At 36.9% G+C, this 21,830-nt stretch overlaps 1 pseudogene; it reads right to left on the bottom strand.

The window, feature by feature from the left end:
* Positions 1-941: 941 nt before the first annotated feature.
* LOC137752858 (protein tyrosine phosphatase type IVA 1 pseudogene) overlaps positions 942-21,830 on the bottom strand; it is a 60,690-nt pseudogene continuing 39,801 nt past the window's right edge.

The raw sequence follows: 21,830 nt of genomic DNA, 5'->3' as shown, positions 1-21,830 counted from the left end.
GACACGGGTTCAATCCCTGGTCCAGGAAGATCCCACATGCCACGGAGCAACTAAGCCTGTGCGCCACAACTACTGAGCCTGCACTCTAGAGCCCGTGAGCCACAACTACTGAGGCTGCCTGCCACAACTACTGAAGCCCACACACCTAGAGCCCGTGCTCTGCAACAAAGAGAAGCCACCGCAATGAGAAGCCCGCACACCACAACGAAGAGTAGCCCCCGCTCACTACAACTAGAGAAAGCCTGCGCACAGCACGAAAGACCCAATGCAGCCAAAAATAAATCAAGAAAGAAAGAAAGAAATTTATATATATAAAAAAAGAACATAAAAGGAGATGCATATGAAGGTGTTAAATAATCAACATAAGATTTGGTAAAAATTCAGTAAATACCAATGATTGTACAAACCTAATGTGGACTGGTACAAATACGAGAGATGTAAACATAAATTGAGCAGGCAAATAACCGTATAGGCCCTACTTTCAGTGTTTGAAATGACTGAAGAAATGAACCACATAAGTACCAGAATGTTCATAGTTCCTGGGATTTCAGTTTTGCGTGATACTAAAAATATACAAGTATTGTGTTGGATATTTTGGCACCTGATACCCCTAATTGTTTTATACTTTGATAAGCTTCTGGCATGAGAATCAATTTAAAGACAACATAATTCTGCATGATTTCAGGAAAGGAACATTCCATTTGGTACAAAAAATAAGTACATTTTAAATGCTGAACAATGAGAATCTTTCGTTAAGCATCCAAATAGGTTGACTGTAATTGAAACATAGAGACTATAATTATGCCAAGCTTGTGATCTGGTAAAACTACTTTTCAGCCTGCTATGGAAGCTTCATTAGACTTGCTCACTAAGCCACCATGTTGGCTAGTATGAACGGCAAATTAGGACCTGTCTCAAGTTCCACTTCTAAGTCAACAGCATCAGGCATCCTGGTTTTGTTGACTGTAATAGTTGTTTCTAAGGTCATTGGAGTTTTGAAGCACATCCATGTTTTAGCATAATATTTCTTCATATACAAAAGTTCCTTGCTGTTAAAAGCTGCACACTACTTTTGTCTTATGAACTGCACTGCATCTTCATATTTCATTCCACCTTCTGTTAATACCAGGACGACAAACACTGGAGCTCTGCTAAGACCTGCAACTCGGTAGCAACACAACAACCGTGTTTTTCACAAAACTTAATTTTTTACAAGACTTAACCAGTCATCAACAATCTGGCTGGATGGTAGGGCACCATCATCAAAAGGCCACTTGTGAACATGGATGCCTTCTTCCTTCACAAGGGCAGTGCTATCCTGCTGTGATAACTCCCTACTTCTTAAGTTTCTCCATAAAATGTTTAAGGTTGCATTGGTTAGACTGAATGTAATAGGAAATCTCATGTTCTCGTATGAGACTTCCAAAGGATCTGGAAGGTTTATTCAAGCTATGTTAATTTAGTTAAAAACATCCAATAAGGTTATGAAAAACATTTTTTTAATTGAATATAGAAATGACATAAAGAAACTGTTCTATTTTAATATACTCCACTTGAAATTCTCAGTGCTTTGAGTGTGAAGCTGGAAGTAATAGGAAATGAAGTGAACTTCCTAACAAGAAGCTGCAATCTTTCAATCCAGTAATACTGCGGCAGTGGATAGGAAGCACACTGAGTTTTATCCCATCTAGGTCAGAACTCATTGCAAATACTCTGCAGATTTCAATTCAACACTCTGTCCAGGTTAAATGCTCTTATGGGGGTTTCTTGGTGAAATAGTGATGAATTTCTATATTTCACTTGTCTCCAGAGAGGCCATGCTGTGCCTGGAAGAATCTCCACTGGCTGTCAGAAACTCCATAAATGTGGCCAAGAAAGGAATACTCATTAAAGGCTGTGGTCTAATCATACAGCTGGACCGTAGGTGGCAGGGACACAGGTGGTGGTGGGGCATCAGGTTCTACCATGCGGTGAGAGGCCCTGAGGAGAGTCTGGTGCTAAGCTGGCCCACAGCAGAGGGAGCCAACATGCATGCTGAGGCTCAAAGATTAACTTTTATTCAAAGAAGGGAAAGCTGGGAAATGAGGGAATTCAAAAGCACATTAATGAAAAAATTTATGAACAGAACCTATTTAGCCAAGAGACTTAATGGATAGAGGCAGGATGTTTATGTGTGTTTTGCATGGAGAAATGTAAGGATGTACGTGGGGCTGGGCAGAAATGTCTCTTAGCTCTTTCTCAGGATTACTCTAGTCTCTGCTTCCAACGGGTAGACCAGAACTTCCTGGCTTAAAACTCTCTGCTAACTTCCCTTGTTTCAGAATAAAATCCAGAATTTTCATCACGCCATATATTGTCTGGCCACAGCCTACCTCTCCGTCTTCAATTACCACTCATCCTCACCACATTTGCCCTGTGCTCTAGCAATTCAGGTCCCTTGGCATAACTCTAAGATGCGTGATTTCCTACTTCTGTCTCTTTTTAAAGAGGGCTGGTAAGAGTTAAAGCATGGATTCTCATGAAGGTCCAAACTCTTTCTAACATATTTAGCTTCCTTCTTGCTAATTGGAATCCAATTGTAGTATACAGCTATCTTTAGAGGCCATCTTAAAATTGATATACCCATTTCTTTGTACCATCAGTACAAAAATATAGGGCATAATATGCCTTTAACTTTGGAGCCACCTGCCTCACTTACCAACTCCCAAGAGAGAGGGTCAGCGGATTATCGAATTCCTGCTGATGATTCTGCTCAAAAGGCTGCTTTCAGCAATGCACAGGGCTCTAGTCGATGGAATCCTTATTTTTAGAAATGCTGCATTCCCTCTAGTCTAAAAATAGCCCCTGACAGATCTCAACATCTAAAAGCCCCTTGGGTAAAATGTACCCAAATTTATACCTTTGAATTTATAGAATCTGACTAGGAAAATTTCACATGGGTATAAAATTCCAGGGATTGAAGATAAATGAGATAACTCGTATAATATTTTGAGCTCTGTGGACATAAATTGCTATATACATCTAAGGCACAGTAGAATAATAGAAAAAAAGAATAAGGGGAACTTAAAATAACTACTCATCAAACAGGAAAGCAAGTCTCCTCACTAACTTTCAGTTACATCGGTAAGGGATAACTGTGAATTTTGATGTTAAAGGACTCGTGATCTTGGTGGATGGTTTCCCAAGCTTTTCCCTTTGTTTTTCCCGTGGATTTTCTATCCATTGCTCTAGTTCAGTTAAGACAGGAAGAAGGAAAAACACTTATTTTCTCTAGGTGTTAGTGTCATAGAGTTTCCTAAACCAACAAGAAAGTCAGGGGGATATAAGTATTCCCTATTCTTTAGCAACTTGTTTTTTTCCTCCTCCTCCTCTCATCCCACTCCAGATACTCTTTCTGCTGAGGTGGGAAGGATTTCAGAAATCCTCCTTTTTCCCACAGCTTCATGCTAACCTCACAAACATCACACTTACCCTAGTTCTCTGGACTGCACCCACCAACCACATTACTCTTCTCACTGCTATGCTGACACTTTTCTGTTACATTCCGCACACTGACTCTTTAGAGTCCCTGATGAAGTAGCACCATCAGGAGTGTTTTTCTCTTGCCTCTTCCCATTTGTCCCTCAGGGAGACAGACCAACATCACCTGCTATCACACCATTTCAAAATGGGGCAGATACATTTTAAGAAACACATTTACTGTACCATATTAGCCTGAAAGCATATATATCCCACTTCTCCAGGAAGAGTTTAGCCACTCCCCAACCCCTCCAGAACTGCATCTCCTTTCATCCCTGCATGCCTCTGAGACAGCCATCTCATATCTATCCCCTCTTTTGCTCGGGGGGAAAAGGTGGATAGATATGGGCTGTTCAACGCTATTGAGGTTTAGGGATCCTAGTTTTCACAATTTATAGAGATAAACTTTTGAAACTTTATTAGACATGATTCATCAATCCCTTTGTAACTTTGGATTTCTCTTTGGCAAAAGTCTAGCTCATGCAACAAACAAACTTCTGTATGACTATCTCTCATTTCCCAGGATTTCAGTTCTAGTATACTTGAAATTCAGAACATTTCTATTGGGATACAACTTGTAAATATTTTAATGGCTTTTCCATTAACAACCTCTAAATTACTATCTCTGAGACCTGTAACCTGAGTCAGTCATTAATGTATCCAAATGAGGAAGTCAGAAAGAAATGTGCTAAGTATTTGCATGGAGAACTACATACATTAAAATATATCTATGTAATGACCTATATGGAAATAGAATCTTAAAAAGAGTGGATATATGTGTATGTATAACTGACTCACTTTGCTGTATAGCAGAAACTAACACAACCTTGTAAATCAACTATACTCCAATAAAAAATATTAATAACAAATTTTTAAAATATACCTATGATTTGTATATTTCTACAAAGATACAAAAAGGATTTACAGAATCACGTTGAAACAGTTTTAGTGAGCAATGTATGATAAATAAAAATAATTGGATAATAATTAGCATTTCTAATTTAAGATATGTACAATATAATTGGTAGTCTCTTCATTAAATGAGCTCTTATTATCCCTATCAAAATACCAAGGGCATTTTTCACAGAACTAGGAAAACTAATTTAAAAATTTGTATGGAAACACAAAAGACCTCAAATAGCCAAAACAATATTGAGAAAGAAGAACAGAGCTAGAGGAATCATGCTCCTTGACTTCAGACTGTACTACAAAGCTACAGTAATCAAAACAGTATGGTACTAACACAAAAACAGACACATAGATCACTGGAAAAGAAGAGACAACCCAGAAGTAAACCCATGCAGTTATGGTCAATTAAACTGTGTCAAAAGAGGCAAGAATATACAATGGAGAAAAGACAGTCTCTTCAATAAGCAGTGCTGGGAAAACTGGACAGATACATGTAAAAGAATGAGATTAGATCATTCTCTAACACCATATACAAAACTAACTCAAAATGGATTGAAGATCTAAATATAAAAGCAGAAATCATAAAACTCCCAAAAGGAAACATAGGCAGAACACTCTGACAAAAATTATAGCAATAGTTTTTGGACCTGTCTCCTAAAGCAAAGGAAATAAAAGCAAAAATAAACAAATGGGATCTGATTAAACTTAAAAGCTTTTGCACATCAAAGGACACCATCAACAAAATGAAAAGACAACCTACTGAATGGGAGAAAATATTTGCAAATGATATTACCGATAAGAGGTTAATAGCCAAACTATCTAAACAGCTAATATGACTCAATACACACACAAAAAAAACCTGATTAAGAACGGGGGGACTTCCTTGCAGTCCAATGTTTAAGACTTCACCTTCCAATGCAGGGGGTGCAGATTCGATCCCTATTTGGGGAGCTAAGATTCCACATGCCTCGTGGCCAAAATACCAAAACATAACACAGAAGCAATACTGTAACAAATTCAATAAAAACTTTAAAAATGGTCCACATCAAAAAAAATCTTAAAAAATTAAAGAAATGCACAGAGACCTAAAGAGACATTTTCCCAAGTAAGACATACAGATGGACAACAGGCACATGAAAAGATGCTCAACACTGTTAATGATCAGAGAAATGCAAATTAATACCACAATGAGATCTCAACTCACACCTGTCAGAATGGCTATGATCAACAAGAATACAAATAACAAATGTTGGTGAGTATATGGAAAAGAGGAAACCCTAGTACACTGTTGGTGGGAAGTGCAGCCACTATGAAAAACAGTATGGTGGTTTCTCAAAAAACTAAAAGTAGAACTACCATATGACTCAGCAATTCCTCTCCTGGGTATATACCCAATAAACCTCAAAAACACTAATTCAAATAGATACATGCACCCCAATGTTCATAGTAGTATTATTTACAATTGACAAGATATGGAAGCAACCTAAGTGCCCATCAACAGATGATTGGATAAAGAATATGTCCCCCCAACACACACACATGATAAAATACTACTCAGCCATGAAAAGGATGAAATTTTGCCATTTGCCAGAACATGGATGGACTTGGGGGGTATTTTGCTAAGTAAAATAAGTCAGACAGGGAAAGACAAATACTGTATGATATCACTTATATGTGAAATCCAAAAAATGAAACAAAGTAGTGAGTATAACCAAAAAGAAACAGACTCACAGATATACAGAACAAACTAGTGGTTACCAGTGGGGAGAGGGAAGGGGGAAGGGGCAAGTTAGGATTAGGGGATTAAGAGGTATAAACTACTATGTATAAAATAGATAAGCTACTAGGATATACTGTACAACACAGGGAATATAGCCATTATTTTGCAATAATGGAGTGCCAAATAATATGGGGTCATATTCTTAAACCTCCACAATTTGCACTTTGGTCCAAAATTATTTGCATTATTCCCACATTCAAAATACAGTCACTCTCTCCTGAGAGCCTCCACAAGTTTGATCTCATTGCAGCCTCAGGCTCAGGGCTGAGGCCCAAGACCTCATTACAGAAGGGCACGAGGGCCCCTGGATTAGTTTCCTTGGATGCATCTCCTCAGGTGTGGTTTCTCTCAATTTTAAGATGTGTGAATTAAAATGAAAAGTTATTTTCCTCCTACACATCCAATATACACTGGTGGGGTAGGCATAGGATAAGTGCTATAGGAAAAACTATTCAAAAGGAAAGGGGAGGTGGAAATGGGAGGCCCAAAGTTCACTGATACACAGCAATTTTGAAACCCAGTCAGACACATGTTTGCAGTTCCTTGATTAGGAGCCAGTTCTGCAACCTGGGACTGATTCTTCAGAGTTCTTGGTTCCATCTTATTGGGTCGTTGTTCTGCCACTTGAGTTATCCTTCCTTTCCCATAAAAAGGAGGTTGTGTATGCAACTGAGTTATTTTCTCAGACTGTCTCCTGTCTGTAGAGACTCAAAGATCCAAATGCTCTTTTGCATTTTGTGTTGCCTTTGTCCCATTCTGTCCACACTAACACAATTACATTAAAAATGATATGGGCTTTCTGTGTAGCAATTTATAACTGATTCTTATAGACAGAGATCAAACCCACAAATCTTTTCAAGATAAACACTTTTCTACCTTGAGTTCCCTGCGAGGCTTCTATGGGAAAACACTCCTAAGATTCTTAGGGACCTGTTGTTTACCAGTGAGGGGGTGTAGTCTGCCAGGGATGCCCTTAAAATCTTTAGAAGGCTTTTTTTTCTGTTTGAAAGGATTTATGTGACACAGTGAAATTTTTCTGAGGTCTTAACAAGGAATCTTATAGGCCCACCCAGGATTTGGTCTTTGCCCTGAAGCTATTTCTTAATTTAAACGTTATATTATTTTATTTTTGCCATCTGGAGAGACTGGCACTGAGAAATGATTTTATCTTAACACCCAGAAAGCCCTGGATCCCTTATATTTCTTCTAAATTATACTTGAAAAATGAGTAATTCCTTTTTGTGGTTCATCTGTTTATAACTATAACTTATCATACATGGCTAAAAGAGCTTATACTTCCAATATTCTGCACAAAAATCTTAGCTAGATCTATCAGTTCATGAGGTACATTTTCTATTTTTAATATTTCCATAATTAAGAGTTTTGCAAAACATTCTGCACTACATGAAATGAATCTCCTTTCCTCCAGCTTCAAATAACATTTTGCTTAATTTCCTTTAAGTCCTCACTAACAATCTCCTTGAGGTCTATCTAGCTTCTGTTTATGGACTCCTCAAGTCCACTCAACTCCTGCTCACCACTGGAGTCCAAAGCCAATGTCAGCTGTTTTAGGTTTGTGTTATAGATACAGTCCAATTCCATATACTAAACTATGTTTTTTTTCTCTGTTACTGCATGAAAAATTAACTCAAAGCTTAATGGCTTAACATAGTAATCGTTTTTGTTATGTCTCACAATTTCTGCAGGTCAAGAATTCCTAAAGAGCATGGCAGTATGTTCTGCCTTGGTGTCTTTCATGAGGTTGCACTTGGATGGTAGCTGGAGCTGGAAGAGAAGGGGGCTGGAGCAGCTGGCACCTGCTAGGGCTCTCTCACTCAGTCTCAGGCTTGTCCCTGTGATTTTGCGTGGGCTCTATGGACTTCTACAGCATGGCAACCTCAGGGTTCTTGTACAAGTACTCCAGTGAGCAAGACAGTAGTCTTATTTCCTTTTGTGACCTAGCTCAAAAAGTCACTTACCATCATTTCTCTTGTAGTCACAAATTCTCCCAAATTCAAGGGGAGGGGGAAATATACACCCCACTTCTCAATGAATTGGGGGCTATATTTTAAAACTGCTACGATGAATTTGGCTTATTTTAATCATGCTTGTTAAACAAGGTCTTGTTTCTTAACCACAAAGTCTAAGTCTCCTACGCAAATTTTTCAGGAATACAATTCTCATCTTGGGATGAAAGTACCATAGAATTAATTTGAATAGCTAAATCATGGACTTTTAAGCACCAAATAACATGGCACTAGGGTGTCTTAACCATCTTGTTTTTGTCCTTTCTGCCCTTCTAAAACAATGACTCGAATTCTAATAATCTAGCTTCCCTATAGATGAAGGCTTCTCTCTGTTCTGCTCAGTTGTTCCCCTTTTCTGACCGTTGCCAATTAAAACAAGAGATATTTTAAATCAATTACGCTAAATGGTATGACCTTTGAGTGAAAAACATGACCTTCTGCTCTGAAGAGTTTTTGCATTATACAGTTAACTTCTTTGCCCCCATAAAGGACCTGAAATTGAAGATTTCATTATATCTATCACTTAGCACAAGCATCTCATTGGAGTAATGCAGTCATTATAACAGGTGAAAGAGGACATTTTGGCTGCTTAATATTAACAGGCTATAATGTGATCCTGATGACTATTCAATTTCCATAATCTTGATCTTATTTCTGTCTAAGGGAATAGAAAACATCAAGATGCAAATAAAAATGTTTTTAACAACACTAGGTCCTTAAGACAAAATTTGGGGTTTTTTCCTCTAGTCATTTTTATTTGAAAAGCTGATTGGAGTTTCAGTCTTACATGAAAATAAAACCCTTAAATAGTTGAAGTATTGCTCATTCCTTAGGAACAGTCTTTAAATATTATGTCATTATGTAAAACTCCTGGGTTACGTGTACATTGCAAGTTAATTTCACTACTCATCATCCATCACAGCCATCATGGTATTACAACAGGAGCATAGAGTATGGATTTAAAGTGGAGGTACTTAATCTATCTCAATCTACCTGGCCTTTAATTTTACTCGTTTAACAAGAGCACACACTTTCATTTCCAGCTGACAATCTCATGTGATTGGCCAGAACTGGATCTACCTACATGTTTAATTAAGGGGTGACTAAATTCTTCCATAATATAAAATTTTCTTTCTCATAATATAAAATTTTCTCATAATATAAAATTTCTTTCTGACTTTCTCATAATATAAAATTCTCATAATATAAAATTTAAAAAATCCAGGTAGTTAGAGTCAGAGGAATTGGCATTTTGGAAGATCTTTATCTTTTTCATTCAAAAGTTACCTGACTCTAAAATACTCTTAACTCATACTCATGAAATTCATCAGCTCGTCATATGTACGAGGTTGTAGAGCCTGGCCTCTCATCTCAGTATTTTATATTATCAAACAGAAGCCACCAATGAATCTTAGTAGGTGTAATTAATTACATAAAGGATAAACCAAAAAGAAAATACATTGCTACTATCAACTTCTCTTAGCCTTATGGCCTATATTGTTAACTGGAGTACCACTTGGCATAGTTGTCTCTAGTTTTTACCCTCTGACCAGGTTAACTAAAGCAAGTCTGTGGAAACAGGCAAAGCTTCTACCTAGAAAATGAGGCAGGAATCCATCAGAAGTTAGGTGCTTTTCCTTATTCTGCAATGTAAGAAGGCATCAATATGTGCAGACCATGTTCTCATTGATTGATTGGTTCATTCATCCATTTATTTATTCAACAAACATTATGTAGTATAAATCACGTTCCATGCAGAGAGAACCTTCCATATGTGCTCATTCTGACTTTAAACAATTACAAAGATCTCATCTCTTCCATTCAGGACAGATGAGAGATGAGACAAAATGGATTTTGATTGTCTTCCAGAAAGTCTTGGAAGGAAAATTCAGGAACACTGGCTGTCTTTTAATGTCAGAAATCAAAACCTGAATGCAATTAGTTTGCAGCGTCAAATTTGATATAAAAAGAAAAAAAATCTTTTAATTGAATAATATTTTGCATTTCCAGACATCTCTATAGCATTTCATTATCTTCCGTAATTATCTTCAATATTATTTGCATGTGTCAAATAAATTGCCTGGGGCACTTGTTTGGAAGTCTTAAAATTAATTTGATCCTTTAAAAGCTTTAATTAAATTAATAATTATTTTATTCCTAGATAAAGCAAAACTCACTGACAATACACCAATTAGTATGTAAAAATGTATACCTGTGTCTGTTCACACACACATATATACCTTTCATTTGTATGCCAAATACTCTTCAATTTTTTTCATATGAGATTTCTCTGTTGATTCTCACAAAGCAATTAGGATAAATATAAACCAAATATGTATCCTAATTTTAGAAATTAAAGCATACCTAAATTTACCTAATTAGAGAATATACCAGTCAGGGTTATATCATAGAAACAGAACTGCTACAAGTGATATAGAATGAATAATTTATTTTAGGGGTTGGACATCATACAATTATGGGAGTTGTTGGAGCAGACTATTATTTCTGTGTCTAATGTTGAGCCTCAAGTCACTAGAGGTTAGCCGGAGGGGCAGTTGGAAAACTGGATGTGAATGAGAGCAAGGACAAACTGGAACTTGCAAAAATAGAAGGAGACAAAGAATGGCAACTGGAACTTGTGAAAACAAACTGGAACTCATGTCTGTGTCTTACCATATCCAACCTCAATGCCATGGGTATATAGGACAAGCTGGCATCTTCACTACATAGTTGCACATGCACTTGTGCATAAGCCGAATTGCCTGGTGCCCTGCACTAACCTTCAGAGCTGCCTCATTTCCATCTACCAAATCTTGTGCACAATATCTCCTATGGACCATGCAAACCCAGAATCATGCAGAGGAGCTCTAAAAAACATGGTTTAGCTTAGCTAAGCTGACCCAGTACAGAGCCAATGTAGGGAGATGTAGGATAGAATCTGGGTCTCCTAACTTAAGTCTTCTCCCATTACATTTGCCAAGGCTAATGTCCAACAGTAAGCTGATGTCTAGCATTGTCCACAGAGAAGCAGAACTTGGAAGACAAACCACAAAAAAAAAAATCTAATCCACTTGAAATGTGATGACTTCTACAGTGGTATGGTAAAATCAACTTGCTCAACAAGGAAGAAGAAGAATCTTGTATGTTGGTTTATGCACCAGGCACATTTCAACAGAAAATTAACCTTTGCTTTGATCTTCACTACCTTTCATCATTTATGCTATTATTTCAATAAACTACTCTCTTTAGGCAGCTCTTAGTAAGTAAATACAATCATAACAATAGTCATGAGGATTAGATTGATTATCTAATTGTCATCACTTACTTTGCTTCAGTGAAAGTAATTATATCCCTGTGTTGAGCCATCGGATCCACGACCATGTGAAAATCCAGTGCTTGACCAGGAAGTAAAGCACTATTAAATATGCAGCGACTTTCATCCTCTTCATTTATGATTTGTCTAGCCAATTAACAACACTTATTAGATGAGAAATCTAAATCTTTAGGAAACAATGAATTATAGAAAAATTTCTCTTCTGTTTATTTCCAAGGTGCCCTTTATCCTGATTTTTCTCCATCTCCCAATTAAGGGGAATCTGGGCCTGAGGAACGATAGGAAAGCCTAAAGTTTGTGTGTTCCATTGTCTCCTAGCTGCAGTTTGTAGAGCCTAGAGGAGATGTACAAGACAGAAGGTCCTGGGGAAGAAAGAAAACCTGTGAGACAGCTCTTTTAAATGAGTCCAAGGGGCTAGAGAGAAAGTGAGAATTCAGGCACACAGAAACAAGGAACAAACAAGATGAAGAATGGGGATAAAGGTAGAAATGAAAGATAGGTGCCCAAACCCCTCAGGCAACCTTTGTTTTCAAGTGTGGACAGAGAGACCCATGTGCCATGACCTTTTGGAAGAACTATTAGAGAGAAATGAGACTCAAACCCTAGAGAGGACTGCATGATACAGAGGGGTAGAACGGGGAGGGTGGGAGGGCGGCTCAAGAGGGAGGGGAGGGGGGAGGAGAGAAGATGGCGGAAGAGTAAGACGCGGAGAACACCTTCCTTCCCACAGATACAGTAGAAATACATCTACACGTGGAACTGCTCCTACAGAACACCCACTGAACGCTGGCAGAAAACGTCCGACCTCCAAAAAGAGGGAGGGGATATATGTATACATATAGCTGATTCACTTTGTTTTACAGTAGAAACTAACGCAACATTGAAAAGCAATTATAATCCAATAAAGATGAAAAAAATAACTTTTAAAGAATAAATTATAAAAGAAACCTATAAAGAAAAAATAACTGCACATGAATCTTCAAATATCTCGATAAAAATTTCAATTAAAACAAACAGACAAAAATACAAAACAAATGGTGGTCATTACTACACAGAGCCTAGAGATTGGAATTAAGAAGAGACAGGGTCAGAATCAAATACTGTAGAAACTGAAAAGAAGGATCAAAGCCTTGGAGCTTCCTCCAGGGCACCTTTACACGTTCAGGCCTATCCCAGTGTTACCCACCACGACCACGACCACATATAGGCCATTCTTCCCAACTGCTATACACTGAGAGGGATTTGTTAAAATTATAAAATTCAGTACAGAACTGTGATCTCTTTAGCATATTTTCCATCATGTCTAGCAGTACCTGATATGAGAACAAATCAGCAAGACTGACTGTTACACAGGAAATATTCCCTGGTCAGTAACAATAGCTCTCAAGTTTGCTGTGGAGGAGCAGAGGGGCAGCTGATGTGAGTGAATGTCAGCACCTGAGCTTGTAGCTGGGGTGATATTTACTTTTAATGGCTGCTACTTTTTTTGAAAGAGCTGACCTACTTTTTTTCTCTTCACTCAGCTTCCACCTCCCACTGGCCCTGAGAAAAGGGGCAGGTTGAAAAAAAAACCTGTCACAATATTATATCAGAACCTCTACAGAATGTCATGAGAGGAGAAAACATGGAAAATAATAGAGAGTTCGAAAACATTTTCTTTTGAGGAAAGGAAAAGTTAGATTTACTCTAGAATCACCCAGACATTCAGGGAGGATTTCATGTCATTCATCCATAGTTAAAATTTGGAAACACTTGAATTAGCAGGCGGACTAACCAAGATCTATTTGCTGTATTTAAACACGTGATATAATAGTCACCTTATGGTAATTCTTTAAATGATTGCAATCAGCTGGAGTTTTTCAAGTTCTAATGTGCTTAAATATACAATAACTCTGGCAGTGATCAAGCTAAATACGGTAGAAATAAAATAACATAAGAAACTATATTTACAATCATTTCAAAGCTCTAACTAGAATTAGAATGATGGAAGAGAAACTCTAAACTTACTCTTGCAGCTTTCTCTAACTTTGTAGAACAAAACTCTGAACTCTCACCTAAAGGGTAAACCCACCTGATGTGAGATGCTTTTAATTACATTGAGCCAGACCCCAGAGTGGGTCAGGAAGGAAAAAAGAGGAAAAATCTTCCTCAGAGCTTTTCTTCTACCACTGTTCTCCTGAATAGGCCTAGAAAATAGTCCAAACTTTCTCCCTGGGACAAAAACATAAAGACATATCTTGTTTTTGAAAATAGTGCATGGTCTTTACATGATTTTCAACTCAATTCAACCCTCTTTGAGTACTATTCCATGCTAGGTACATATGTTAGGCCCCAAACCTGGGCCCTAAATATGAAAAAGACACAATTCCTGGGCCTAAAGAATTTAGTCCGTTATGGGAGACGAACCCTTTAGTACTAACTATAAAGCAAAGTGCTGGCGATGTTTGAAAAAAGCAAAAATGCATGTCTATGGTATCCCAAATGACTTCATCAGCCATCATTCATTTAAAGGCTTTTGCCTTTGTCACACTGTTTTTATGTTAATGGAAGGATTTATGAGGCTGTGCTAGAGAAAAAAAAATGTTAAAGGCATACTTATACAGAGCTAACAATATCTCCTTTGTCAATAACAAATCTAGGTAATTTTAGTTCCTGCTCAATTATGCAAAAGGAAATTGATAGAAAACAGTATAAAACATAGATGTGAAAAATACAGAGTAACTCAAGGAGATGGAAATGGAGCGAATTATTCAGACGTCAAACAGGACTGCTAACAAAGATGGCTTTGGTTTCTTGCCACTTCCTTTAGAGCTAGAGAGAACAAGATGATTTTACGTATTGGAAGTATAAATTGCTTGTACATAGATTTCCCCTTTTCATCCTCAGATTGGATGAAAGAAAAACTATGCCAACTGAAAGCAGGCTTTAGATTCTCAGACTCCCTGTTATCTTTTATTTGATTTTGTCATGTTTGACTTTCACTAGCTATTGTTCTTACAAACCCTTGATCAGGCAGTTTTTCTGGACCCTTCTTCTGAAGTATGATATGACCTTTATTTTCCATTTTTTAATGAATTGACTTATCAGGAGTCATTCTAAATTAAGCATAATAACAATGGAATTCTACATGAAAGACATTCTGGATTTCTGAATGTGCACCAAGAAGAATGTCATTTGAAATAATTAACTAAAAGTAGAATTTCCTATAATAAATCTACCTTGTAGATCAAGTATGAAGATGCTTTTTGCTGGTTTCTGTTTCAACCGTGACTTGCTGCAGACATTTACTCCCCCTGAGGACTCAGTGTTACTGCTTAAGTTAGGACCTTAAATATATAAATATTCTCACAAAAGATAGAAATCAGTGTCCATATAACACAGATGACACTCTAAATTCAACCTTATCTGGAAATAGGGATTTTTGCAGAAATCATTAGATAGAGTGAACTCATTCTGGATTAGTGTGGGCCCTAAATCCAATGACTTGTGTCCAACAAGAGAGGACACACAGAGATTTCCACAGAGGAAGGACACCATGTGAAGACAGAGGCAGAGATTGGAGTGATGCCTTCACAAGCCAAAGAATGCCAATGATTGCTGGCAGAGAAGGCCTGGGAGAGAGGCCTGGAACAAACTCTCCCTCAGAGCCTCCAGAAGAAACCAATCCTACCGACATCTTAATTTTAGACTTCAAGCCTCCAAAACTGTGAGAGAATAAATTTCTGTTGTTTTGAGCCACCCAATTTGTAGTAATTTGTTATGGCAGCCCTACAAAATTAATATGGTTTCCAATTATTTTTATAACCAAAATGCCCCAAGCCTCATTAACATCTGGGCAGGTAAAGAGTCACACATGTAGTAATAACTCAGATTTAATTGGGACTTGCTCACACTTTCTGATGCGTGATATTCAGGCCCTTTGAAAAGATTTCCTCCTCCTCACAATCAAAATCCTTTATTTCTGGTTATCTCCAGGGAGGGTTTCTCGGGTACGCACAAATGTCTGCCCCAGTAGACCTTTTCATGGCCCCTGTGGATATCGCTCTTTGCCTGGTACTGTCAACGAAAAACTGAAGAACACGAGGTGCCAAAGTTTCAGGGGGGTTCTGTGACACAGGAGGGAGGTAAGCCTCTCTAACCCTTCTGTGTTACCTTGAGATAAAGGGTTTCTAAAACATTACTGATTTAGTAAAATAGCTTTTTAAATTTCTAAGTGTGTCTTTCTCTCTCCCTAGAAACTAGGCAAGGGGCTATGAAGAAAACAGGGGAAATTCAAATAATATCCATCAGACTGAACCTATTACTGCCTCTCCATCAGTTAAGGAAGTTTTCCTTTCATCCAATCTGAGGATGAAAAGGGGAAATCTATGTACAAGCAATTTATACTTCCAATACGTAAAATCATCTTGTTCTCTCTAGCTCTAAAGGAAGTGGCAAGAAACCAAAGCCATCTTTGTTAGCAGTCCTGTTTGACGTCTGAATAATTCGCTCCATTTCCATCTCCTTGAGTTACTCTGTATTTTTCACATCTATGTTTTATACTGTTTTCTATCAATTTCCTTTTGCATAATTGAGCAGGAACTAAAATTACCTAGATTTGTTATTGACAAAGGAGATATTGTTAGCTCTGTATAAGTATGCCTTTAACATTTTTTTTTTCTCTAGCACAGCCTCATAAATCCTTCCATTAACATAAAAACAGTGTGACAAAGGCAAAAGCCTTTAAATGAATGATGGCTGATGAAGTCATTTGGGATACCATAGACATGCATTTTTGCTTTTTTCAAACATCGCCAGCACTTTGCTTTATAGTTAGTACTAAAGGGTTCGTCTCCCATAACGGACTAAATTCTTTAGGCCCAGGAATTGTGTCTTTTTCATATTTAGGGCCCAGGTTTGGGGCCTAACATATGTACCTAGCATGGAATAGTACTCAAAGAGGGTTGAATTGAGTTGAAAATCATGTAAAGACCATGCACTATTTTCAAAAACAAGATATGTCTTTATGTTTTTGTCCCAGGGAGAAAGTTTGGACTATTTTCTAGGCCTATTCAGGAGAACAGTGGTAGAAGAAAAGCTCTGAGGAAGATTTTTCCTCTTTTTTCCTTCCTGACCCACTCTGGGGTCTGGCTCAATGTAATTAAAAGCATCTCACATCAGGTGGGTTTACCCTTTAGGTGAGAGTTCAGAGTTTTGTTCTACAAAGTTAGAGAAAGCTGCAAGAGTAAGTTTAGAGTTTCTCTTCCATCATTCTAATTCTAGTTAGAGCTTTGAAATGATTGTAAATATAGTTTCTTATGTTATTTTATTTCTACCGTATTTAGCTTGATCACTGCCAGAGTTATTGTATATTTAAGCACATTAGAACTTGAAAAACTCCAGCTGATTGCAATCATTTAAAGAATTACCATAAGGTGACTATTATATCACGTGTTTAAATACAGACTGAAAAGAATATGGATTTGCTACACAGGAAAGAAGCCTCATTATGGTAATTTCCTTCAGAAGCTGCTTTCACATCTGAAACCTAGGATATACTACTTAACTCATTTTCTGGCATCCAAAACAAAGTATATAAATAAGAAGTGGAGAAAATCTTCTTCTATTACCGACAAGAAAAACTCTGCCTTTATTCATGCTGAAAACCAAAGTCAGCCGAGGGAGAAACTGAAGCTCCTGGCAGGTGAAGGGAATGTCAGTTTTAGGACTTCGTGGAGCCTGGTTTTCACGTCTTCCTCTCACAGCCTCCAGCACTTTCTGAAGCCAAGTTTCAGGCTGTGGGCCAGACTAATATATTGACATGAAATCTCCTGCGCTACTTTATATCCTTCTAATAAACAATGCTTTATCATAAGAAGTTTACTTTCATATATTAAAAAATAAAATACATTTTAGAATCCTCTAGAATTTACAATATTTCTGAAGGTCCTTGAGATGATAGCATTTTAAACTCATAGCATAGTACACTGCCACTGCAAGTTCCTGTTCAGATAAACTTTGTATATTACAAAATGGATTCTCCCCAATGCAAAATAATAATAAATAATGGCTACATCTACCATCTAATTTTTATTACTTATTATCTGTGGTTCAGCATGTTAACTATAATGTAACAATTATAAAAGGTTATAGCATTTTCCATTACAATTATTAGCAGCGTTATAATGTTAGCAGTGTTACAATGGTTCAAGTTAAGCTCATCCTTATAAAAACTGAATGTTTCATAAGAACAAAGAATTGACTAGAAATGTCACTTTAATGGGAATATGACGGAAAGTTAAATTTCAATATCATCTAATGCACTATTTTTACCGTTAATAAGAACTAGTTCTATGTCAGAACAAAAAAATGCAAAACATAGCAAAGAGAACTTCCAGGGACAACCCACACTTGTCTTCAACTTACTAGTGGCACATTTAGAGGGTAAAATTGTGACCCATGTACCACATTTTGGTGGTTATTTCAAATATTTACTCATGATTCAGTTTTTGATTTGGACTTGAGGGCAATGTATATTAGCAGCACAGCTAGAAGTAATGTCAAGAAATAGACCAGTTGTTAAAATATTACTCCATGGCCTTTGTAGTGTGCTGTTTAGTCTTAAGTGACACTCTGACAGTGAATTTTTGCATTGATGCTTCAAAGTATAAAACTAATCTGCTGAATTGTATCTAGGGGAGAAGATGAAATTCTGATTATCACAACAAATATTTATGAGGACTGGAAACATTTTAAAAAATGGTTAAGAATCCCAGAGTTAAAATGTCCTTCCTGAGATGGTCTACCCAGTCCCAAAGCATGAGATAGCATTGCAGCTAAGTAAGTACACTATTTGAGAAACTGGAGATTCTAATAAATTGTTTATTTTTCCCACAAAATATTCAACAGCTTTTAGATCTAGGAAATGTTTTCATCTAATCAACAACCTGTAGGTCTAAGTAAAAGTCCTTTTTCACTGTTACTCAGCATAACAAAGAGAAGATTTTGACATACACAGATTGTTAGCAGTACATTGCTCTTCCATCTCCAAATGAAAATTAACACATGAAGCATATTTGAAAAGGGCTCTGGAGGAAATAGCTCCTGAGGCCAGGGCTCTTCAGTCTTTTGTTGGACCAACCCACCTTCCATGTACAATCTGTTTTCCTCTTCCAAACTTTGACAGCACTTTCATCATTATTGGCAACAGAATTGTCAGATGAGGTGAGCCAGTTCAGACTAGAAGGACTATCTTCACACAAATCTGAGAGGTAAATGCTTGTCTGTCAGCATATATCCTTTTTAATATATTCACATTTTTCTTTCTAGATTACTTTTTGATGGAATGAGATTAATAGACATTTTTCTCATTGAAAAATTTGTAGCATGTTCTTCTTTCGCCCTAAACTTACCTCAACGACTTTAAACAGAAACTTCCAACCCATTGTCCTAACATTTAAAAATTCTCCATTTTATATTTAACATCTTTATTGGATTATAATTGCTTTACAATGGTGTGTTAGTTTCTGCTTTATAACAAAGTGAATCAGCTATACATATACATATATCCCCATATCTCCTCCCTCTTGAGTCTCCCTCCCACGGGGAGTGGGAAGGGTAAGCTGGGAAAAATTCTCTATTTCAAAATTTAATTACAGTTCTTTTTTCTTTGGAAGTGAAATTTACATACAGTGACATGCCTCTGTCTTAAGAGTAGAAATCTAGTAGTTTTGAAGAAGGCATACACCTGGGTAACTCATACTCATGTTAAAATATAAAACATTTTCCTTACTTCAGACTATTCTCTCATGCTCTTCCTGTGTAATTTCTCCCCATTAAAAGCAACTATTTTTCTGATTTGTTTTGCCTGTTCTAGGGTTTCATATAAATGGAATCACACACAGCATGCAGTCTTTAGATCTGGCTTATTTCCTTTGGTATAATGTTTATGAGATTCTTGCACATTGTTGTGTGTAATTTTTTTATTGTTGTTAAGAAGTAGTCCATTGCATGATTAAACAAGAATTTGATTATTTTACTGCTGATAAATATTTACATGGTTTCCAGTTTTATTACTACTGTGAATAAAGCTGCTGGAACATTCTTGTACAAGTATCTATGTGGACAGGTTTTTATTTCTCTTGGGTAAATGCCTAGGACTGAAATTGTTGGATCATAGAGTAGTAGTATATTTAACCTTAAAAGAAACTTCCAAACTGTTTTCCAATTCTCTGTTTTTTATCATTTTACTCTCCCACTAATAACATAAATAACATATAAGAGTTTCCGTTGTTATCCAATCTCCCCAAAGTTTGGTACTGACAGCCTTTTTAATTTTAGCCATTCTAGGGACTTGAAGTGACATGCTATTATGGTTTTAATAGCTAATGTCCTGAAAACTAATACAAGCTTGCCTGTGCTTATTGGGCATTCATGTACCATCTTTATCAAGTCCTTTATATAAACATATATAAACATATATAAACTGGATTTTGTCTATTCTTGACTTATAAGAATTCTTAGTATATTCTGCATATAAATTGTCATATATATGTTATATAAATATTTGCTGGTTCATTTTCTTAAAGCTCTATTTTTATGAGTAGAAGTTTAAATTTTGTTTAAGTATACCATAACATTTTTTTCTTTTATGGTTGCTTTCTGTGTCTGCCTAAGAGATGTTTACCTAACCCCAGGTCACAAAGATATTCTCATTCTCATGTCTTTTTTCTAGAAGTTATATAATGTTAGCTTTTAGTTTTAGGTCAATAATCTTTCTCAAACTTCTTTTTTTATATATAGTGAGACATTGGAGTTGAGGTTTACTTTTTTCATACGTATATTCAGTAATACAAAATCATATTCAAAACCATTAGTTGCAAATGGTTGAATTTTTATTGAATTGTTCCATTGAATTGTTTGGATCGCTGTATCAAAAATCAACTGGAACAACTGAGAAATCCCAGACAGGATAACACAACAAGCAAAGAAATTTTGAAAGGTGGAAAAAAAGAAGGTGGACAGCCTAGGCTTCTGGGGACTTGAGGAACAACAGTGGTGAGTTCTTCTGTTTCCTCATTGCCTTCTATATATCTCTGGACAGAGTGCTGCAGAAGCCTCCATCTCTGAATGCCAATAGACACAGTTAAAAAGGCTTCAAGTAAACCCTTACCTCTAGTTTAAGGGCCCACAATAGGGTGACCCAACAAGAATAAACTTATTGGCAATTCCCACCCTACTCCAATCAAATACCAATGGAAAAAGTTCACCCCCACCCACTATCGTTTCAGAAAGGCCAAGTGGAAATTAATCTTTCACCCACTCCCCAGTCCAACAGAAGCAGGCAGCACTCTGATTCCCCTGCCCTATGCTGTGATGAGCCAAGCAGGAAGCTGCTGTTACATCCTTGCTGGCCTACAGAAAGCTGTGCTCCAATTTCCCCAGCAAGGATTTGTCAGTGGGGTTCAGCAGCAACTGAACTTCTATTTCCACCCAGCAGCAACCGGCTTAGCAAAACAGTGTGAGGTGGGACTCGGCACCATCAGGCTTTACTCCCGCACCCATTTAGGGCCAAGGGGGTGACTAAGATACTATCCAATTATTCATCAACGAAGTAGAAGGAGGTGTGGGAAGCAGGGCTAGCTGGCATTCTGTTTCCCCCTCCCCTCTTCTGATATCAAAGGGCAAGGAGTTGACTATACATACCCAATTGGCCCTAGTGCTATACTTCAACATGAAGACTGCCTACTAATAAAAGATGATAAAAAAATAGAATCCATAGTCTCTCAACATAACATCCAAAATATCCAGGAGACAGTAGATAAAAATCACATACCAAGAACCAGGAGATGATTTAATTGTTGGAATTATCTGATAAGATTTCAAAGCTGCCATCATTAAAATGCTTTAATAAACAATTACATATTGTTTTGAAATACATTAAAAATTGGAAAATCTTAGCAAAGTAATAGAAACTATAAAAAATAATATAAACTGTAGAGCTAAAAAATATAAATACCAAAATTTTAAAACTTGATAAATAATGGAATGGGGATGACAGAGAATGGAATCAATGAACTTGAGCATGCAATAATAGAATTTACCCAGTTTGAACAACAGAGAGAAAATAAATTTTCTAAAAATGAACAGAGTCTCAGGGACCTTTGGAACAATAACAAAAAAGTTAATGTTTATATCATTAGAGTGCCAGAAGGAGAAGAGAGAGAGTTGAACTGAAAAATTATTCAAAGAAATAACAGCTGAAAACTTCCCATATTTGGCA

This window comes from Eschrichtius robustus, chromosome 1, assembly GCF_028021215.1.
Source record: "Eschrichtius robustus isolate mEscRob2 chromosome 1, mEscRob2.pri, whole genome shotgun sequence".
NCBI lineage: Eukaryota > Metazoa > Chordata > Mammalia > Artiodactyla > Eschrichtiidae > Eschrichtius > Eschrichtius robustus.
This window is presented reverse-complemented; position numbering and strand designations above follow the sequence as displayed.